This window comes from Macaca nemestrina, chromosome 4, assembly GCF_043159975.1.
Source record: "Macaca nemestrina isolate mMacNem1 chromosome 4, mMacNem.hap1, whole genome shotgun sequence".
Classification (NCBI taxonomy): domain Eukaryota; kingdom Metazoa; phylum Chordata; class Mammalia; order Primates; family Cercopithecidae; genus Macaca; species Macaca nemestrina.
This window is the reverse complement of record NC_092128.1, coordinates 28,049,776-28,072,770: the sequence shown is the minus strand read 5'-3', so window position 1 is coordinate 28,072,770 and position 22,995 is coordinate 28,049,776. Positions and strand designations below refer to the sequence as shown.

At 39.8% G+C, this 22,995-nt stretch overlaps 1 long non-coding RNA gene and 1 other non-coding gene across 5 annotated transcripts in view; both read right to left on the bottom strand.

Annotated features, from left to right (window-relative positions):
* Nucleotides 1-22,995, bottom strand: part of LOC105471376 (uncharacterized) — a 162,526-nt gene that overhangs the window by 109,324 nt on the left and 30,207 nt on the right. Inside the window, exon 1 of one of the 4 annotated variants that reach the window (XR_981109.3) lies at nt 6,517-7,083. The exons of the other annotated variants lie outside the window; for them this stretch is intronic. This is a non-coding gene — a long non-coding RNA (uncharacterized lncRNA). Of the gene's footprint in view, nt 1-6,516; nt 7,084-22,995 lie in introns of those variants that run through there. 4 annotated transcript variants of the gene reach the window in all.
* Nucleotides 1,183-1,289, bottom strand: LOC112424868 (U6 spliceosomal RNA). The gene has a single exon (XR_003015806.2). It is a non-coding gene; the product is annotated as a U6 spliceosomal RNA (small nuclear RNA).

Genomic DNA, 22,995 nt, shown 5'->3' with positions numbered 1-22,995 from the left:
TGCAAAGCAAATTCTGCTAAAGAGAGGATATCCTCACTTCTGTTTCTATACCAAAATTATACATATCTTAGACTAAGTATTTTCACAGGTATTATCTTTTTGCCTAAATTGGTGGGGTTTTCCTCCACTTTTGCCCCTCCGATCCATTCACCATGACATACTTCATTATGGGTCGTATGTTTTTCTCCAATGCAAATCTCACCATGTCACTCCCCAACTAAAACAGTTTTCAATGTTTCCCATTGCCCTTAGACATGATATCCCATAAGCTATAATATGGAGGCTTCCAAAGCCCTGCATGACCTGCTCCCTTCCCACCTCTCAGGCCACTCTGGTCTTCTCTCAAATCTCCAAAAGCACCAGCGTCTCTCTCGCCTGCCCCAGGGCCTTTGCAAGGTCTGTTCCCTTTGCTGGGATGCTCTTTTCAGCCATGGTCATCTTTCACATCTGAGAGACCTTTGTATGCCTCCCCGTCTAGGTCACACCATGCTCCTCTCCCTCTCTTCCTCTCAAAAGCACTCTGTACTCTTCCTGCAAAGCGCTCGTCCAAACCTGTATTTGTGTGTTTTTAGAAAGCCTATCTCCACCAGACTGTGACAACTTCACGAGGGTGTAGAGCTCGTGCCCGTTTGGTTAGTCCCTTAACCACCACTGTTCCCAGCACCTAAGCTCGGTCCTTGGCACCTTGTGAACTTACAATAAGTATTTGTTAAGTGAATGAATAAAAGACTGAGAGGTGGGGGCAGGTGGCAAGGACAACCTAGTTATTTCGGTCCATTGTTATCTATGATCCTAAATCCAACTACATCATCAGCTTTTCCCTCTACACAGGATGATTCCCATCACTGCAGAAGGTCTGTGGTTTTAGGAAAGGAGGAAAGGAGGGAGGGAGGGAGGCCTACTGGCCTTTCCTCTTCACCCCACAGTCTCACGAATTAACTCATTTCTCTAATCCAATTTTATAAGAATACTCAAAAGAGCTGACTCCATCTGCTGTCTCCAATTCTTTCTTCCTATTCCCATCAGGCTTTGTCCCCACTGCTCCCCTAAAACTGCTATTGTTAAAGCCAGCAATGTCTTTGACTGTGAAATACCCAAAAGCCAGGTACAGGGAGAGGTACTTTAAAGGAATTATCTCATCCATTTACTTTTTCTTTTTAAAAATTTTTTAAATTGAATTTTTAAAAGATGGAATGCTTCGCAAATATGCATGCCATCCTTGTCCAGGGGCCACACCACTCCTCCCTGTATCACTTCAATTTTAGCATATGTGCTGCCAAAGCGAGCATTATTTCTTTCTTTTTAGACAGCGTCTCACTCTGTCATCCAGGCTGGAGTGCAGTGGGGCAATCATAACTCACTGCAGTCTCAAACTCCTGGAACAAGTGATCCTCCCACCTCAGCCTCCTGAGTTGCCGAGGCCACAGGCACATGGCACCACATCCAGCTTATTTTATTTTTTGGAATGGGGTCTTTCTTGCTTAGGCTGGTCATCCACTTAAACAGTTCATAGGCTGGACATGGTGGCTCACGCCTGTAATGCAAGTACTTTGAGAGGTCAAGGCAGGAGGATTGCTTGAGTCCAAGAGTTTGATACCAACCTGGGCAACACAGCAAGACTCCTTCTCTACAAAAAAATAAAAAAAGTAGCTGGGTGTGGTGGTGGCAATGCCTATGGTCCTAGCTACTTGGGAGGCTGAGACGGGAGAACTGCTTGAGTCCAAGAGGTCAAGGTTGCAGTGAGCTGTGATCATGCCAATGCCCTCCAACTTGGCAACAGAGCTAGATCCTGTCTCAGCAAAAATTTTTTTAAATAAACAAATAGTTCATCACCACCACCTGATGAGGTAGGTACCATTGTTATCCCCAGAGAGAGGTTAACTGAATTCATTCAAGACGACTTGGGCAAAAAAGCAGCAGAAACCATTTTCACTCAATCTAACGTTCACTGTTCAGTCTTCCTCTTACTGGACCTGCCAGTGGCACAGACAGAGCTGATCACTCTCCTCTTTCTTTAAACAGTTTCTTTGCTTGGTTGCCAGGACACCACAACCTACTGACTCTCCTCCTCCTTCACTGGCCATTCTTTAAACCACTTATCATCATCCAGTCTCTCAATGCCAGAGGGACCCGGGACTCTCAGTTCTCGAACTTTCCTATCTACACTCCCTCCCCTCCTGGTCATCTCAGTGGGTCTCATCACCTTAAATAAGAGCGTGAACCTCTTCCCTGAACTCAAGGCTCATTTTTCAGGCTTCTCCTTGACATCTCTACCTGGATGTCTAATAGACATTCCCCTCTTAATATCATGCCACGCCAAATTCCTGATGCTCCCCTAGGGCCCCATGCCTGAAGCTCCTACAGGGTTGCTCATCTCAGGCAAGGATAACTCCATCCTCCAAGTCATCTTGGCCTTTTCTCTTTCCCTCACACCCTCTACCCAGTTCATGAGCAAACCCTGCTGGCTCCATCTTAAAACTACATCTGAATTCTAAGTACTTCTTCCTGCTCCAACCACTGCCATGCGAGCCTCCCTCGTCTCCATGGATGACTACAGGAGCCTGGGAGCTGATGGTTCCTTGCCTTACTTGTCTGCTGGGAGTCGAAAATGCACTACTATGACCACACTGAAGTCTTTCAGTTGAGACTGTCAGAGTAAAGATGAATTGTTTGTTACACTTGTCCCTCATATATTTCAGGAAAGAGTTGTTTCTTCCACGTTACATTAGTTCTGAAGATTTAAATTGCTTTCTATTATGAAAACCTGTATTAACAAATGCAAGGTCACTGAAATAATATTCTATTGTTGCCCTTGACTCTGAAATGAATTAGAGTTCTGTGTGGGCAAAAATATTAGCCCAGCTCTTAAAGATCTACGGAAAATGTTGTTTGCTTTCTTCAAAGCTTAAAAGCGTCCCATTAATCATCAAAATAAGATATCTCCACTGCAGGCATTTATTTGTTACTTGAAGATGAACAGAACAGAATCAGCACCTATACAAAAACCACACTGACAATATCTAATATTTTAGAGAAAATGAAATCGGATGGTCCTCTTAACAATCGTGGTATTTTCTAAACTCCCCGCCTCCTTTGTTTTGTTTAGTCAGGGTCTTGCTCTGTCACCCAAATGTGGTGCAGTGGTACCCGCATAGCTCACTGCAGCCTTCAACTCCTGGACTTAAATGACCCTACTGCCTCAGCCTCCTGAGTAGCTAGGACTACAGGCACACACCAACATACCCAGGTTTTGTTGTTTTTTTTTTGTCTAGAAGGGGTCTCACTTTGTTGCCCAGGCTGGTCTTGAATTCTGGCCTCAAACCATCCTCCAGCCTCAGCCTCCCAAAGTAATGGGACTACAGGTATGAGCCACTGTACCAGGCCTATACTCCTTTCTTTTACTACAGCCCCCAAAAAGCACAGACCCTGGATTCAGTGCCTCCAAAACTCCCTTCTGCTAGTTTGGCTCCAGGGCTCAGCACGTGTACTTCCCAAGTCGTTGTTTTCTTTGATCTCCTTAGACTCTCTGCCTCCTAGAGAATCTAATCCACAAGAACTGCGCTCCTGGGTCTTTTACATAACTGTGGTTTTTCACAAGGTTCTTTAAACAAAGGTCCACGTGATAGATTTCTGCTCAAGCTTAGTTCCAGGAAACGTTTGGTTTCTGCCGATGTTTACATGCTTCCGGCTGTCAGCACATGAAAACAATATAATTCTGTTTCTTTTCCTCACTTTAGCAACTAGAGAGCATAAAATCAAATATATTGTTCAAATCTATTCATCACTGGTATATGGAAGTACTTAATCCTTAAACTTTTTTTAGGTGAGGTTATTTTTTATTATTTTGCCTTTTGGCCTAAATGTGGTAAGTGGTTTCAGAAACCTGAAAAGCTATAAAATGTAAAATATACAAGACAAGAATAAAATAGAAAAAAGGCTGGGTACAGTAGCTCAGTGCCTGTAATCCCAGCACTTTGAGAGGCTGAGGCAGGAGGACTGCTAGAGCCCAGGAGTTCGAGATCAGCCTAGGCAACAGAGTGAGACCCTGTTTCTACAAAAAAAAAAAAAAAAATTGCCAGGTGTGGTAATGTGTGCCTATAGTCCTAGCTAACTGGGAGGCTAAAGCCAGAGGTTACTGTGAGCTGTGATTACATCACTACCCTCCCACAGTTACAGTTAGAGAGAGATCCATCTCTAACAATGAAAGAAAAAAAATGGAAAAAGAGAAAAAAGCACAGTGGTGGTTTTCCAATGAGAAGGCATGAACACCCAGAATCAGATTGTCATAAAAAAAAAAAAAAAAAAAAAAACCTCTCTTCATAAGCAAAGTTAAAAAGAGTCCTCCACCCTCTTTTTTTTTTTCTGAGACGGAATTTCACTCTTGTTGCCCAGGCTGGAGTGCAATGGCGCGATCTCGGCTCACCACAACCGAGTAGCTGGGATTACAGGCATGTGACACCATGCTCGGTTAATTTTTTGTATTTTTAGTGGAGACAGGGTTTCTCCATGTTGGTCAGGCTGGTCTCGAACCCCTGACCTCAGGTGATCCGCCCGCCTCGGCCTCCCAAAGTGCTGGGATTACAGACATGAGCCACCGCACCCAGCCTCTGCCCTCTTTGTTTAAACCCTATTTACTAGTTTGAGTAAAATAATCAGATATGTTTTTGGTTACATTTCCCTAGCAACACTTAAAAGTTTGAAATTTTTTACAATCAACTTCAGTAAGTCTTCTTTAAACATTATTTTGAAAATGAAAAATATTTTAGAAAAGCAGGCTAAACTGGTTGTATGACAGGTGTACATTCTAAGTCATTTCATTTGGTGAGCAGTCCAGATTACATATGTGTACATTATAATGATCAGCTAAGGACTGACTGCTTTTAGCTCCCTCACCCTTTCTCACCTCTGAGGTTCAGTAATAAATGGCTCCTAATAATAACTATCAATCAAAATCTTAAAGGTATTCACTCATTATACTGTATTTACACCCCCACTTAAAATGCAAAAATTATAAAGTTATATTAATACAAAAATCCAGACAAGAAAATAAGCAGACTAGCAAGATAAAACTAGAGCCTTCAAAAATTATACAAAGCATACAAATATGCAGGCCAAATGGTTACTTAAAGTGAGCCATAAAGTTGGCCCTACACTCTCTAGTAGACAAAGCAGAAAGGGAAAAATGATCAGTTACAAACCAGACATGATCAGAGGGTAAATTTCAGGAGAAACTTAACTTATCCTGGTACTCAAATCTAAGAAATATTTCTCTACTGGCTCATTCTGTACATAATACACTGGGGTCTTCAATACTGTCCCTGAAAGATATGCTGATTCTTATTGCATAGAGCATATATAGTAAAAACATAACGCGCTCTGATAATGTGGATACATTTTAAAAATAAAGCCTAGAAAGTCTGTTCAACAGAACTTTCTGTAATGATGAAGATGCTCCGTATCTACAACGTCAAATATAGTAGCCATTAGCCACATATGATGAGTGAGCAGTTGAATTATGGCTGGTATGACTAAAAAACTGAATTGTAATTATATTGCATCTTAATAGCCATATTACAGCAACACGTATCTACCCACTGGAGAGTACAGGTCTAAAATATTAGTTATCAAACTTTTTTTTAGCAGCAGAACCATTTTGGAGTTGGCAAACATATACAGAATCTAACACATTAAAAAAGATAGTATAGTGTATATACTTGTAAGTTCAATCTGAAATCTTTATAGTCAATGAAAACACGAGCATTCCAATAGATAAATATTAGAAATTGAGGATGTTAAGTGAGAGTTATAAAGTTAGATCAGCCCCAGGAAACACTTTTATTTCTGTATTTTGTTTGGATGCACTGCAGTGCCCACGTGGAACTTTTAATTACACATTCTGAGCTACCCAATGACCAAGGCCACACCCCACAGCCAACTACTCGGGAAGCACAGAAGAAAACACAGCATGCCAACAGGGCAGTTTCAGGTGCTTCCTTTCGTGGAACGAGTCCCCACAGGAGCCCACATGGCATCCAGGAGCTATTCTCTCTGGCATCCAGGTGACAGCTCAGAGGCAGGGAAATAAAAATCACAAAGGTGGGCCAGGCACAGTGGCTCACGCCTGAATCTCAGCACTTTGGGAGGCCAAGGTGAGTGGATCACTTGAGGTCAGGAGTTTGAGATCAGCCTGGCCAACGTGGTGCAACCCCGTCCCTACTAAAAATACAAAAATAGCTGGGTATGGTGGCGAACATCTGTAGTCCCAGCTACTCGGGAGGCTGAGGGAAGAGAATCGCTTGAACCCAGAGGTGGGGGTTGCAGTGAGCCAAGACTGCACCATTGTACTCCAGCCTGGGTGACAAGAGAGAGACTCTGTCTCAAAATAAAATAAAATAAAATAAAATCACAAAGGTGGTGCACAGACATGCTGGCTTAGAAACCTTGTGCCCCAAGCAGAAACCAAATATCATACAACGGTGCTAGTCACAGCGTCCAGGGTTCCCACAAAGGACATACCCACTTCTGAAAAGTCAGTACTTCTGAGGAAGCTACAGCTTCTAATCAGGAATTTAGAGTTCACTTAACAGTTCCTCCCAGTCCAGATACGTTTACCAAACAGAGGTCACTTTCACCACAACAATGTTGCCTGGTAACATGGTGAACATTCTCCTTTTACCAGGGGTTCAGGAGAACTGAGTAGAGAGTTAATCTAAGGTCAGATTTGTCCTTAAAAAATGAAAAAATGGTTGTGTTAATTCTTTAGCAGCCTTCATGATTTAAAAAAAAAAAAAAAAGAATCCCACATATCAGGAAAAGAACTTGCTTAACTTAAAAACAAAAACAAAACCCTACAACAAAATCACACTTAACGGTTAAATAATGGGAGTATTTCCTTCAAAAGCTAGGAAATGCAAGGATGACTACAATCATCACTTTTACTTAAGAACATAACAGAGGACTTAGTCAATGTTAATAAAAAAGACAGAAAGGAAATATAAACATTTAAGTGAAGTAACAAAATTGTCTTCATCTCCAAGTAATCATTATCTATATAGAGAATTATGAAGGAAAACCATTAAAACTAATAAAAAATAAGTTCATCAATGTTGTTAAAGATCAATATACAAAATTAATATAATTCCTATAAGCCAAAACCTCATATTGTAATTTTAATAAGAAAAGGTACCTACCATTTAAAGCAGCAACTAAAGCTATATACTTTCTAATAATTAGTCTAACAAAAAAATCTCCAAGAGCTTTACAGAGAACATTATAAAACCAAGTAAGTTGAGAAATACACTATATTTGTGGATGGAAGGCTTAATAAATATCCCTAAACTGAACTGAAATACAATATGATTACAATCAAAATCCCTACAGGGTCTTTCATGGACCATGGTAAGCTCATCCTAAAATTCACAAGAAAAAAGGGCCAAGAACAATCTTGACAAATTTGAAGAAAACAGGCAGCCTGCTCTCTAAAACTAAGTTATATGAAACCATGATAAGTAAAACAGTAAAGATAAATGAAAAACAATAGAGCACCCAGAAAAAGACACATGTATGTTCAGAAATTTGATATATGATGGCAGTGGCACTGCAAATCACTAGGGAAAGGACAGACTATTGAACAACAGTTATCCTGAGACATAGGTTAACTGTAAGAAAATAAAATCATTATCTCACATCATAGAGACACATTTTCAAGCTATAGACTTAAACGTAAAAATAAAACTTTGACAATTTTTAGAAAAAAATGCTCTTCAGGTAATGATTTTTAAAATCACACACAAAAGTAGAAATTATAAAGTAAAAGACTGATAAATGTGTTACTATGTTGAAATTTTTTTAATTCTAAAGATTCTTCAAACAAAATGAAAAACCAACCCACAGACTACAAGATATTAATAAAATACATAACAAAAAATTATTAATCTTCAGGATACATTAAGTCCTAAAAGTCAGCAAATAAACACAAACAACTGTATTGAAAAACATGAGGCAAAAAATTGTGAATAGTTAACAAAAAAGGAAATCTGGGTGAAAATAAACATAAGATGTTCAAGTTCAGTATGACACAGTTTAACACTATGATGAAACAGCATTTCACATCAGACTGGCAAAGTACCATACACTAATGAAACAAAGTTAAACTCAGTCAACCACTCTGGAGAGCAATTTGGTAATATCTAATAAAGATGAAGATGTGCATACCTACAGCCAAGTAATTCCACTCCTGAAAATGTACACTAGAGAAACTGGCACAGGAACAAAAGGAAGTACATATCAGAATACAGGTAATTGCAAAAAACTGGAAACAATTCAAATGTGAATCAGGAGAATATGCATACAATACAGTCTCATAATGAAATATTGTATATATGAGTATTACATATATATTTATGAAAGAAATAAGGACAGCTACAAGTATTAAAGATAAGTAAAGAATCAACAGAGTAAAAAGGCATCCTATGGAAGGGGGAGAAAATATCTGCAAACCATGTATCTGATAAGGGGCTAATATCCAAAATATATAAGGAATTGCTACAACACAGTGGGAAAAAAAAAACCAAATAACCCACTGAAAAAAACAGACCAAACACTCGAATAGGTATTTCTCCAAAAAAGACATACAAATGACCAACAGGTACATGAAAAGATGTTCAACATCACCAATCACCAAATGCCAATGAAAACCACAGTAAGATGTTACCTCATACATGTTAGGATGGGCATTATATAAAACAAAAACAAAAACCCCAGAAAATAACAAGTGTTGGTGAGGATCTGAAGCAACTGGAACCCTTGCGCATTGTTGGTGGGACTGTAAAATGGTGCAGCTTCTACAGAAAACAATGGAGATTCCCCAAAAAATTACAAATAGAACTATAATATAAACCAGAAATCCCACTTCTGGATATTTATCCAAAAAACCTGAAATCAGAATTGTGTAGAAATGCTTGCACCACTCCCCTGTTCACTGCAGCATTCATCACAATAACCAAAAGGTAGTAACAACCTAACCATCCATGTTAAATGAAAAAACAAAGCAAATATGGTGTATATAGACAGTGGAATATTAGCCTTAAAACAGAAATCTCGTCGTAAGTTACAACATGGATGAATCTTGTTGCTAAGTGATGGACATTATGCTAAGTGAAGAAGGACAAATACCGCATGAAACCACATAGATGAAGTGTCTAAAGTAATCAAACTTACAGAAACAGAAAGTAGAATCTGTTGTCAGACTGGAAGGAGGGAAAAATGGGCAGTTGCTATTCAATGGGAACAGTCTCTGTCATGCAAAATGAAAAGTTCCAGAGATCTTCTGTACCACATTATGCTTAGTTAATACTGTACCGTACACAGTAATTTGTTAAGAGGGTAACCCTCATGTTATGTGGTTTTTTTTTTTCCACCACAATTTTTTTAAAAAACAAATGTTAGGTGAAAAGACTAGCTGCAGAGGCCTATAATGAAACATGGTTTATACAGTTTCAAATCATATAAAATAATGTCTTACATACATAATGATGCAGGCCACGTGCTGTGGCTCACGCCTGTAATCCCAGCACTTAGGAGGCTGATGCGGGAGGATCTCTTGAGATCAGGAGTTTGAGACCAGTCTGGCCAACATGGAGAAACCCCGTCTCCACTAAAAATACAAAAATTAGCTGGGTGTGGTGGCACATGCCTGTAATCCCAACTACTCGGGAGGCTGAGGCAGGAGAATCGCTTGCACCTGGGAGGTGGTGACTGCAGTGAGCCGAGATCACGCCACTGCACTTCAGCCTGGGTGACAGAGTAACACCCTACCTCAAAAAAAAAAAAAAAAAAAAAAAAGTATAGATAGATAGATAGATAGATAGATAGATAGATAGATAGATAGATGGATGGATGGATGCAGATGTAAACAAAGGTAGTAAAAGCATAAAATATGTTTGGAAATGTTAAACACTAAACTCAGGATAGTGGTTTCTATTGTAGAGGAAAAGAGCAGAATAGAATGAAAAAGAGCTAAATAAGAGGTCTCTATTTCGTCTGTATTATTTTTTAAAATCTAAAGCAAATATTACAAAACTGATGGTATTTGATAGCTTAGTCTATTTTTCTGTATGTATATTTTATTAAAGAAATAAATTTTTTAGAACTTAATACGAAGAATATTTTTTCCCTCCTAAGAAATGAGTATGTTTCACCTTCTCTAACAAGAAGTTTCCATGTACCCCCACTGAAGGAGGGATGAGCCAGGGACAACAATTACAGCAAAATTGAGTGTGTGTATGTGTATCTGTGGTCACTCTTTTCAGAAGAGGTCTCACAGATTACAACACAGGGATGTGGCTTAAATAAAAATGTTAAAAACTATTAACATAATTGATGCTATTTGTCATTTTGCATGACATAAATAAAAACATGAAGCAAATCTGAATTAAAATCAACACATTTGCAACCTTTTTTCTCAGTTCTGATTTTCTGTTTATATGCTATTTCATTTTATGTATTTGTGCTGTAAAGTTGCCTCAAACCCTCTGTGAGAAAAAGGCAAGCTATTAATTAAAAAATGAAACATCCTTTAATAAATTCTACCAAATCCATACAAGGAAACACAAAACAGAAGACTCTGGTGCAATGAACGTAAGCATTGAGACAGCAGACTTGGGTGTCAAGGTGTCAAGACAAATGGTTCCATTCCTAACTTTCATAAGAAAGGCTCAAACATAGTGTGGGCTATACCCAGGTTCTCATCCTTTTGGCCACAAAAACAAACTTAAAAACCCTGAGGAATATGACAGTAATAGGAGACGTTGGAATTGGCAGGTGAGAAGTATACTGTTGATTTAAAACATCCCCCAGATGATTCTCATACGCTTTCCCCCATCCCCCCACAAAATCCCACAATCCCTGACCCAGTTGACATCACTAAATTAGATTGAAATTAGATTTATTCTTCAAATTTGTTAAAAAATTTTTAAACAGTTTATTGAGCACCTACTATGTCAGTGTGAGGAAGTGAGTATCTTTATACTTCTGCACATTTAAAGCTAGGAAAATTTTACCAGGACTTGTGTTAAAGGACAACCTTAAAACATAAAAGCTGACTGAACAGATAGTGAGGGACTTACCTCCCCTGAGCTATGTGTTTACATTTCAGAAGGACGATGAAACCAGGACTGTGGAAATCTTCCAGGGGTTATAAACTCAAGTCTCTTGCACTAGGTTATTGCTATAATAATCATAATTTGTCCCTGCCCCAGAAACTTTGCATCTGCTTTCAGGATACCAGGAATAAATATAGGTGTTCAAAACTTATCAGTCCCCAGGTGCTATGCTAGTTCCTAGGCACATCTCATAACAGTGATCAAGGTGAAGTTACTGCTCTCATACACAGTTTACAGTCAATTGTGGTGCTGAGAAGCAAATAATCTATTACTACATGGTGTGGTAAAGGCATGGCAGGAGATGCTGTCAGAGATCAGGGAAATCTAAACTGAGAGCTGATGGTGAAGAGTTAGCCAGATGCCTTTGTCTGAAAATAAGAGAAAATCCCAAGCCGACAAAGCCTCACTATCGTCACATAACAAGAAATCCCAACAAAGGATGGCTCAGCAATGCAGCAAGGCCCCCGCCCCAGCTGTCTTTCTGCCCCCCTCCATGTGGCGATGATGCTTGGGCTAGCTCCCTTCATGGCTGCAAGACAGCTGGAGCTCGGCCCACAGTGGGCAGAACTTCTCATCCAACTCTTTTTCACCAGGATGGCAAACCTTTCTGGAAGCCTCCACCCGGCTTCTCTTTATGTCTCCAGGGACAGAACTGGGTCACATGTTCACGCTCAACCCTATCAACTGGCAAGAAGAGAACCTTCCTGACAGCCGTGGGCTGTGACTGGGGCCTGAGACTCGCTTCCCCAGAGCATATGGGTATACACAGAAGAGTGGATTCTTGAGCAAAGTGGAGGTTCTGCTGGAAAAGAAGAGGGCACTGGAAGGTTACAGGGAAAGCGACCCATGGGATGTGCTGCAGTCATTAAAGTAACATTTCATTTGTTTAGAAGGAACGTGCACTATTTGGCACTAACGGGAAACATAAAGAAATAAAAGGCCACCTTGTACTTAAGCAGCAGCACACGCATAGTTAGAATTTTAAGAAAAAAAGTAAAAATAAACGAAATTAATATGGTGTAAATTAAATAACACAAAGCTGAAAGATCCTAGAGTAACAGGGGTAGATCAGGTTTTTAATAACCAGAGGCAGTTCTGAAGGAAGAGAATTATAAAATGACAGATGTTGCTTTATGCTTAAAGGCACAAAGGTAAAAATTTAGGGGAGACAAGGTATGTTTACTTAGCCATAAGAGAGACTGGAGAATACTGAGAAAATGCACATGCAAATATGAAGCTCTTGGGGGCAGAACCCAAGTGTTTGTCTTGAGAGCCGAGGTTTAGCCCAGGTAAAGGCACCTGATATATATGTCTAGAATGAATGAGTGAATGAATGAATAGAGAGGCTTGGACTTGAAATACTATTTGACAGGAGACTACCAAAGGTTGCTTATCATAGGGCATGTGTGACCAAACCATTTCTGATGAAAACTCTTGCTTTCAATACATAGAATGAAGTGGAGAACTACAAGCTATAAAGCGTCATCAATTAGAAGGCTATGAAAGTCATCTGGGCATAAAGTAATCAGGGCCGGGACTGGGGACTTAAGAACTAAAAATCAGAAGTGCAATGGAAAAAAGTGGTGGTTATACATCAGTATACATACTCTGCTTGTGTTATTTACCAAGAATGTCACAAGCATAAAAGAAAGCGGTGTTGCATATTTTAGATTCATTTGTTACTGCATTGTGAAAAACAGGCTGGCATTTTTAATCTAGTTTATCTGATCCTGAACTTTAAGAAGTGTTTACAGCATTTCAACTAGACTACGTACCCTTGGTTTCTTTTCCAATTCCAATAGGAAAGATGCAGGACTCAATCTGAATCCACCAGAATCATGGTCTCTGTGGCCTCCTAGTGCTAGCTATCTAGAATGGCAGCTTTTGTGTATTTAATACTTAAAACAGTTCCGTAGCAAATTCTTCTATTAATGAAAACAGCATAGACTCCTTCTGCCCTCTAGTTTTTCGCCCATGCATGTAATAATGATGCCCCCAGAAGTAACATCTTAGACATGATTCACAACCAGACCAAATCTATGATTGAGGTAAACAAAATATCTACAAAGCTAAGAGTCATTAGATCATTTATGTCTCCAACATCATTTCCTGTAACAATCAATGAGAAGCAATTCACAGATTCCTTCTCAGCTAGGTGCAGTGGCTCATGCCTATAATCCCAGCACTTTGGGAGGCTGAGGTGAGAGGATCACTTGCGGCTAGGTGTTCAAGACCAGCTTGGGGAACATAGCAAGACCCCACCACCCCCGCCACCCCACGCCACCCACCCATCTCCATTATTTTAAAACAGGTATTTTTAAAAAAAAGAAAGAAAAAGGATTCTTTCTGTTCTAACTATTGCTTGCACATATCTTATATACCATTTGGTCTTCATTTCACCCCTGGCACCTTTACTTACCTACTCTGCTTCTTCATGACTGGTCACGGTAAAAACTAACTAGTGCTTCTGCCTGTCAGAAGACTCATTCTTGACTGTTCTTGCTGACAAGCAGTCTTAGTCGCACACAAATAGGGCTTCACGTTCATCCAGACCCTAAGTCTCACCATCCCTCTGGGAGGCAGCAGAGAGTTCTAGCTAACCCGAGAAAAGACAACGTGGCCAAAGAGGAAGGCTGCCTGTAGGCTGACAATGCTGTTTTGTGGCATCCTAACACTTCTGACACAAGTAGTTTACATGGGGGGAACAGTTTAGGGACGAACACGGGAAAAGCACATAAAATCTAAGCAAACAATGCCCTCCTCCGAAAAAAAAAAAAAAAAGAAGAATTATTAACACCAGGGAAAACAAAAAGTTGTGCTGGAAAGAAAAGGTAACCATAGATTATATAACTCGTCTGGGAATAATGTTTTCAAAGTCCTAACAATGTAAATGCTGAATTATTCAAAATGTAATTATAATGAGAGAAGGGCTGTGCACATGGGGTGGGGGTGCGTAAGATAAACTCTCCTTTATCATGAGAGGTCAAAGGTAACGCCTAAGACTGAAAAATTAAGAAGAGGACAGAGCAATGCCTGTTTAGAGAGCTGGAGGTAAACAAGCAGAACAATCCGCTCTAAGAGTTGAGCTCAGAGAGCAGGGGATGGGGCAGGAGTGAGTGCGGGGAGATTGCTGGTCTTTGTAACAAGCCTTGTATGTAACAAGCTCTTGGAATATGCAGGTTGTGGGCATGTAAAACTTTAGAGTTAAATTAACACTAGTTTACAAGTGGCCAGGTAGAGACTAGAACCCAGAGTTGCTTAGTTTAGTGCTTGTGCCACTGTATAATACCCTTCATAAAAAATTACATATATTTTTCACTCTTGAAGAAAATATAGAGAAAACAATAATATTTTATCAAAACAATGTAATGTACTATTGTTCTTGTCAAGGGTATTGTGTTTTCATTTCATGGACAAAAAAAAAAAAAATCAAATATTCAGCAGCTGAACTGTAGACATACCAGTCTACAATAGGGGCAGGAAAAAACGCAATATTCTTGAGTAAGACCCTCTCTGTTAAGGGGCACTCTTTTATTACATAAAACAGATAAACACACACAATAAAAATACAATGAGTATCTTAGCACTTTGGGAGGACAAGGTGGGTGAATCACTTGAGGTCAGGAGTTCAAGACTAGCCTGGCCAACATGGTGAATGAAATCCCGTCTATACTAAAAATACAAAAATCAGCTGGGCGCAGTAGCGGGCACCTGTGGTCCCAGCTGCTTAGGAGGCTGAGGCATGAGAACAGCTTGAACCTGGGAGGCGAAGGCTGCAGTGAGCTGAGATCGCACCATTGCACTCTAGCCTGGGTGACAGAGCGAGACTCCATCTCAATACAATTTTTTTAAAAAATTTACAATGAAGTAAGCACCACAACACTTCCTTGCCCTGCCTTGGTTTCCTCATTTGCTTGTTTGGTTTTTTTTTTTTTTTTTTTTTTGAGACAGCCTTGCTCTGTTGCCCAGGCTGGTGTGCAGTGCCACCAACTTTGCTCACTACAAGCTCCGCCTCCCGGGTTCACGCCATTCTCCTGCCTCAGCCTCCTGAGTACCTCGGACTACTGGCACCCACCAACACGCCTGGCTATTTTTTTTTTTTTTTTTTTTTTTTGGTATTTTTAGTAGAGACGAGGTTTCACCATGTTAGCCAGGATAGTCTCGATCTCCTGACCTCAAGATTCACCCGCCTCGGCCTCCCAAAGTGCTGAGATTACAGGCGTGAGCCACTGCACCCAGCCGGTTTCCTCATTTGTAAAATACCTATGGAGTTTTGTGACTACGTACTGAGGCAGTACATATATAGTGCTTGGTGCACTTCCAGGCAGGTAGTAATTACCTGCTAAGTCATAAGAAAAATAAGTCCAAATAGACAAACTCATGTCTGTTTGATTTTAAAGCCATGCTCATTCCTTCACGTCACATTTCTAAAATAATCCTATTACCACCTTATTAGACAAAACAGATTTTGATTTTATTCCTGGGTCCACGTGGCATTAAGTAAACAGACACATTGTGATACATATGTATAATAAAGCCTGAGGGTTAAAAAATATTTTCCAGCTCTCTATTTACAAATATTTGATTTATTTAGAAATAGTCGCTTAAAATATGTCTTAAGAATTTGCACAATTAGAAGTGAAGTTCCTGACTTACCAAGACGTAAAACGTGTAGTGAACTATTTTCAATAACCAGCAAGTAAATGATTTGTCACTAGATGGCACTGTATTGGATAATATTTTTTAAAAAAACTTTTTTAGCACAATGAGATCCAAATTGATTTGTCAAATTAGAAGAATATTTTCTTAGTCACAGGATGAGATAGGAGGTTGACACAGGATACAGGTCACAAAGACCCTGCTGATAACACAGGATGCCGTAAAGAAGCCGGCCAAAACTCACCAAAACCAAGATGGCAATGTAAGAGACCTCTGGTTGTCCTCACTGCTCATTATACACTAATTATAATACATTAGCATGCTAAAAGGCGCTCCTGCCAATGCCATGACAGTTTACAAATCCCACTGCCATGTCCGGAAGTCACCTTATATGGTCTAAAAAGGGGAGGAACCCTCAGTTCCAGGAAATCTCCACCCCTTTCCTGGAAAACTCATGAATAATCCACCCCTTGTTTAGCATATAGTCTAGAAATAACTGCAAGTATACTCAGGCAAGCAGACCAGGCCACTGCTCTGTCTATGGAGCAGCCATTCCTTATTCCTTTTTTTTTTTTTTTTCCAAACTTGCTTTCACTTTAAAAAAGGAATATTTTCTTTCCAAAGGAGAGGGTAAGATTAAATTAGTTCTGTTTTTTAAGTTATTTCATGGCTTTAAAAATAGTTACGGTTTAATGGAAAAGAAAATAATGATACAATCAAGTTAAATGTCATTTTTAAATGAATCTGATACCTGAACAGTAAATAACTATTCTGATATCTTTGAGGCAGAAATAATTACAAATCTCTCTCCTGTTTCCAGTATAACAAGTAAGTACAAACATATACTTAGCTGCACAACTGTGGTTTGTACTGTTAGCATTTGGTTAAGGGGAACTACATTTCCCAGAATCCTTTTCTATACATGATTCTAGGCTACAGCTAGAGGAAATCAAGAGGAATTCACCTGAGATTGGGAAGGAGGAGCTGCAGCAAGCAGGCAGGGCTCTCTCAAGTCATTATTCCCTTTGTGGTTAGAGGTGACAGACACAAATGCTGGCAGGGCCCCGCTTGTCCTCACACACCTCTACTCTGCTGTCCAGGTCTCCCTCCTAAATATTGAGCCTATTGGTCAACAAGGGCTTCGGGTCCACCATCAGATGCTTGGCAGGAGACACAGAAGTGACATTCAAGAAATAGTTCCTTATTAACCAAGGTATGTTTAGCAAGCTATAATAATGCAGTAAATGAGTGAGGTGCCTCCTCACACGGTAGCTTCAGTGTGTTAATAACGTCCCATTAATTATACAGAATTATATAACCTTTTGTATGGGTCAAATATTATATAACATTTTTTTAAAAAAAGAACAGACAACATCCCAGGCCAGTCAGTAATCTATTTAAATGTTTAGAGATAAGTAAGTTGACACCACAATGTCTGAGCAAAACAGTCAGCTACAGAAACCCAACTCCACCACTCCTTTATTATTTCCCAAATTATTATCTGGTTGTTTTATTCATTTTGCCTGAAAACTTTCTAATATTACAGACACCTATCCTTAACAGCCAGCCAAACTCCTAAGTTTGTGAGCCAATCACCAATATGGCTTAGTATTTGCTTTATTTTCAGTGCTAATAAACTAGATCTAGTGCTGGAACCCATAATGGGTGCAAAGACAGACTCAATAACTGTGTACTAAAATAACTGATGATTAAGTCATCTTCCTATCAGATGAGTCTGATTCAACTCCCCTAATGGCAGAGTTACCGCAAAGTAATACAGACAGGCCAGGCGTCCCAGCACTTTGCGAGGCCAAGGCGGGCAGATCACTTGAGGTCAGGGGTTCGAGACCATCCTGGTCAACATAGTGAAACCCCATCTCCAAAAATTAGCCAGGTGTGGTGGCAGGTGCCTGTAATCCCAGCTACTAGGGGAGCTGAGGCAGAAGAATCGCTTGAACCCAGGAGGTGGAGGTTGCAACGAGCCGAGATCGCACCACTGCACTCCAGCCTATAAGACAGAGCGAGACTCAGTCTCAAAAAAAAAAAAAAAAAAAAAAAAAAAAGAAATACAAACAAAACATCAAAGCAAACAAAAAAATACAGTCCACTTTTGTGGATAAAAAAAAAAAGTTCTGTGTCTGCCATGTTGTTTCTTGTTTGCCTCTGGCAATGTCATCCAGTGACATACAATCTGAGTGATTGCTTCCAATATAGGTACTCCCCAAGCCCTACCTCTAACACTGGACATCAGCAAAGCCAGAACCCCCTGGGTCCATAAAGCACCTCTGCTCATCTGTGTGTGTTGTCAGTGTTCAGATAGGACTCACTATGCTCTGGGGAGTCTTCTAAACCCTTTACAACCATTATCTCATAGGCCTCCAGCCATCCTTATGACATAAGTACTATTATACATATCCTGGTGTTGACATGCACTAGACATATAGCCTCGAAGGTTTAGGAGAGATTGAGTAGCTTTTTCCAAGGCTATACATCTCATACATTGCAACACCAGGATCCGAACCAGCTTGGGTCTGACTGCACAACCCCAGTTCTCAACCATTAAATGATGGTACATCGCCTCCACTCCCATTACATGAGAAAACTTAAGAATAAACTCTGCCTGATTTATCTTTGTATCCTCCAAAAGCATGTAATGCACTTGTATTTAGTATGTGTCAACAGTTATCTGTTGACTAAATATATTCTGAGTGAGAAAGTTAACTGAGGTGCTGCCTTTTATCAAAGAATAATTCCTGCTCCAATTTAAACTAGAGAAGACAAGGCTTCAGAAAACCTAACAGCAGTGGAGACAATGAAGACAAAAACCAGGGATAAACTGGAGTCATGTAACCCCTATACCTCAGACTTATCCCAGTTTTTAGGATTCCAACTACATTACAGGACATGCACCTACTACTCCTGTCATATCTTTAGTTCTATTGACTATTCTGGGCTTCCTCCCAAAATGAATGAATAAACTCCAAGTCCTTGCCCCTCCTGGACCTACTTAAGTGGGCCAAATCCAGCCATTTTCCAAGAGATGCCAATTAGAGAGTAACTTTATGTAAGGACAGAATACTGTGTAAAATAGGGTATCTTTCTGCCAGTCCCCACTAGTAGGTTTCACACTTGGGTTTTGTCACCCTATCTTAATTGAACACATAGTTTTCTCCTGTAAAGACATCATATTTTGCTTTCTCTTATCTGCTAATGAGAATCTCCTACTTGTTACTCTGCAGTGAATAACAGACTTGAGTTTGTTCAAAAACACCAAAAAATTTACTGCTATGAAAAACAAAAAAATTACTGCTGTGTATCCTGGGAATTCAAATGCTAGCCATCTGGACTAAATTTTACACATAAAAATCTCACAGTATTCAATTATCATGGTAGGTTTAAAGCAGGGGTATCCAATCTTTTGGCTTCCTGGGACCATACTGGAAGAAAAATTGTCTTGGGCCATACATAAAATATACTAACACTAATGATAGTGATTAGCTAACAACAACAACAAATAATCATACAAAAAAAAAAAATCTCATGTTTTAAAACAGTTTACTAATTTGTGTTGGGCCGCATTCAAAGCTGTCCAGGGCCACATGTGGCCTGCAGGCCGCAGGTTGGACAAGCTTGGTTTAAAGTATCAAAAGGCATCTCCCAAGCCTTCCATGATTTATTTTATTTTCCCTCTGGCTAGCAATTCCTTGGAGTCAGTCCTTTTTGTTAGGCTGGTCTACCTCCACTCTTAGACTCAGGCTGAGCACTCTCTCAAGCCCCAAAGTAAAAAGAGAAAGTGCTTTTCTATCTGGGTCTGAGATCTAGCCCTTTCAGGTCAAAAGTTTTCTCCTCAGGTGCTGGACTCACCACTTCACCACTCAGGCTTCCCCCTTCCAGAGGCTTCCCTCTCTGTCTTAGTCCATTTTCTGTTGCTTAGAGCAGAACATCTGAAACTGGATAACTTATAAAGAAATGACATTTACTTCTTACAGTTCTGGATACTGAGAAGTCCAAGGTTGAGAGACAGTATCTGGTGAGAGCCTTCTTGCTGGTGGTGACTCTGCAGACTCCGAGGCAGTGCAGGGTATCACATGGTGAGGGGGCTGAGTGTCACTCTCTCTTCCTCTTCTTACAAAACCACAAGCCCCACTCCCATGACAACCCGTTAATCCACTAACCCATTAATCCATTAATCCATGAGTGGGTAAATCAATTCATGAGGGCAAAGCCCTCATGATCCAATCACCTCTTAAAGACTCTACCTCTCAATACTGCCACACTGGGGATTAAATGTGAACGTGAGTTTTGGAAGGGACGAATATTCCAATCACCGCACTCTCCCTGAGCATATTCTCAGCCTCACTCCTGTCCTGTTTAGCATGGATTCTTATCCCTTGCTGAAAGTCAGTTTTCTTCTACAGCTCTGCCCAGCATCACCCACTCATCTGACTCAGCAAGAGTCACACAAATTGCATATTTTAAAAAGATCCTTTGCTGTATCTTGAGCATTCATCTTCCCTTTACATTTGAATAAAGCAATAATGCGTGGACTTCTGATTACAGTTTAAGCTCCTTGATGCTAGGTAGGCAAATGCCCCCTTTCGTCCATGACTTTTAGGATCAGAAATGTTTCACCACAGACATGAATTACACAGTTGCCTTTAAATTATGCAGTCTGAGCGAGACAATAGCTTTAAAATAAAGAAGATATTTTATGGTTTCTAATCACCTATATACCAAAACACTTAAATGAACCACTGATGGGGGCTGTCACATTTTTAATTCTGTCAATCTGCAAGGAAAAAGAAAAAAGAAAATGGAGAGAAAACAATTATCCGCCCTCGAAGGTCTGGTATTATTTGCCTGAGGGAAGATTTTAGGATGTTTTAGAGTCCCTCTGATTTATTAGTCTTTGTTTTCATCATTACATTAGAATGTAATCTGATCCACTCTTATGGTCCCACAGAACCATGATCCTTTCTTTCCAAAACAACCACTACAAGACCGGACCTGGCTTTTGGTACTCTTCCTTCTTTAAACTCATTCCAAAAACAGGCTTCAGAGAATGACTTTCTAACGTCAACATAAACTTCAGACTTTGGGTCTCTCTCACAATTGGTCACAGAGTGCAGATGAAACTCAGAGTCAGTGGTGCTCTCAAAGCCAAACACTGAACAAAGATGCAGAGATAAGCCCAGTCTTCAAACAACACACAAGCCCATTGGCTTACTTCCGTGAAGGGCCCAAGTTACAGAAACGCCTGTTCTGTAAATGGCTTTGATTACTTTCTCAGGATCATCTGCTCAAACAGTGATATGTCAGTCACTGCTAAGATCTTTAAAGAAAAACATCTTTCACTGGCACAGGATAGAGCATTCAAGAATTCAAAGAAACATTTGTAGATTAAAAAAAAAAAAAAAAACCTTCAGCATGGCAAATCTCAACCTGTGGCTTTTGGCTTCAAATACTACGGTCAGATTACTTGCATAATACTTTGTTTTTGTGAGATCCTCAAAAATAAGTGGTTAAATATTTTTCATTTTAAAAAGTTTCTTCCTTTTCTATTTGTGATTAGAATAGAAACTGCAAGTTTAGTTTTAAAAAAGTATTTTCCTTCAGAAATCTAACCTACAAATCAACTTAGTTCTGTAAATGACCCCAGACAAATATTAAGTTGGACAAACACATCAAACAACATTAATAACTATGTGAACTGAATTAATTAGTTACACAATTAATTCTCTACTTTTGGCAAATGCTTGATTCTGTTCTTAAAAGGTAAAATACAAAATAAGAGTGGTTTAATGTCATGAGGAGCCTTGTGTATTTGCTGAACACCAGGAAAACCTTAAAAAGCACAACTTCATTAAATTCAAAGCAAAGAGATTTGACTCCTTTAGAGTCATATAATTAGAGAAAGGACCACAGGGAGAACCGAAGGGTCCTAAAAAGAGCATGGCCTTGGGTATTGGGAGGATCAGGATTTGAATCCTGGCTCAGTTATTTGCCAGCTGTGTGGCCTTGCACAAGCTACATAAGTCTCTGAAAATCAGTTTATTCAGCTGTAAAATGAGAAAAATAATGTCACCGCACAGAATTGTTATGGAGATTCGATGAGTTAGACGAAGTACTTGGAACTGGCGTGGCGCCTGACACATGCTCAACAGGATGTCTGTGATCGACGTGAATTCCCTTCTTCTAATTCCCTTCCCTGTGTAAAACTGATGTGGCAGATTGTAGGACTTTGTCATGGTTGTAAATAGTTGGTTTCTTGGGAAAAAAAAAAAAGTTATATTCAAATTATATTTTTAAAATGCTGAAGGAAATCCTGACATGTTACAACACGGATGAACTTTGAATATGTTGCGCTGAAACAGGCCGGTCACGAAAGGACAAATATTGCATGATTCCTCTTGTATGAGGTTCCCAGAGTAGTCAAATTCATAAAGACAGAAAGTAGGATGGTGGTTGTCAGTGGATGGAAGAGAGGGAAATGGGGAGTTGTTTAATGGGTACAGAGTTTCAATCACGGGAAGGGAAAGAGTTCTGGAGATGCACGGTGGTAATGGTCGTACAACAATGTGAATGTACTTAATGCCAAAAAAACTACTCAAGAATGATTAAATGGTAAAGTTTATGTTATGTATATTTAACATCTGCCACGCACACACACACACACACACTGAAAAGTGCTTGGTATTTTCAAAAATCTTATAACAAATTCTTTTGGAAAAGTTTGGTTGTTGTTTTTGTTTGTTTGAGACAGGGTCACTCTGTTGCCCTGGCTGGTCAAATCCAATGGCTTCGTATTCCTGCTCATCTCAACTTGACCTCTTGGTAGCTATGTCTCCTTTTGGAACAGTTCTTAAATGGCTCTTTTCCTGAGTGTGCTCTTTAAATGTTGGAGTGTCCCAGAGTCCTCTGCGTGACCCTCTCTCGTTTTGCTCAGCAAGCTCTCCTTATATAATCTCACCCATTTACACACGTGTGAATATGTTTCCGTCTGCTGGTTCTCTCCATCTGGGTGCCCCACTCTAAAATGTCCGGAACCAAACTCGGTGCTTCCTTTCTATTCTCCCATTCAATGGCTATAGCTTAAAAAACTCTTCCTTCTCTATTCTTCCATCCCTCCCACAACTGTTATCTGTAGCTCCGGTATGTCACGCAAATTCCACCT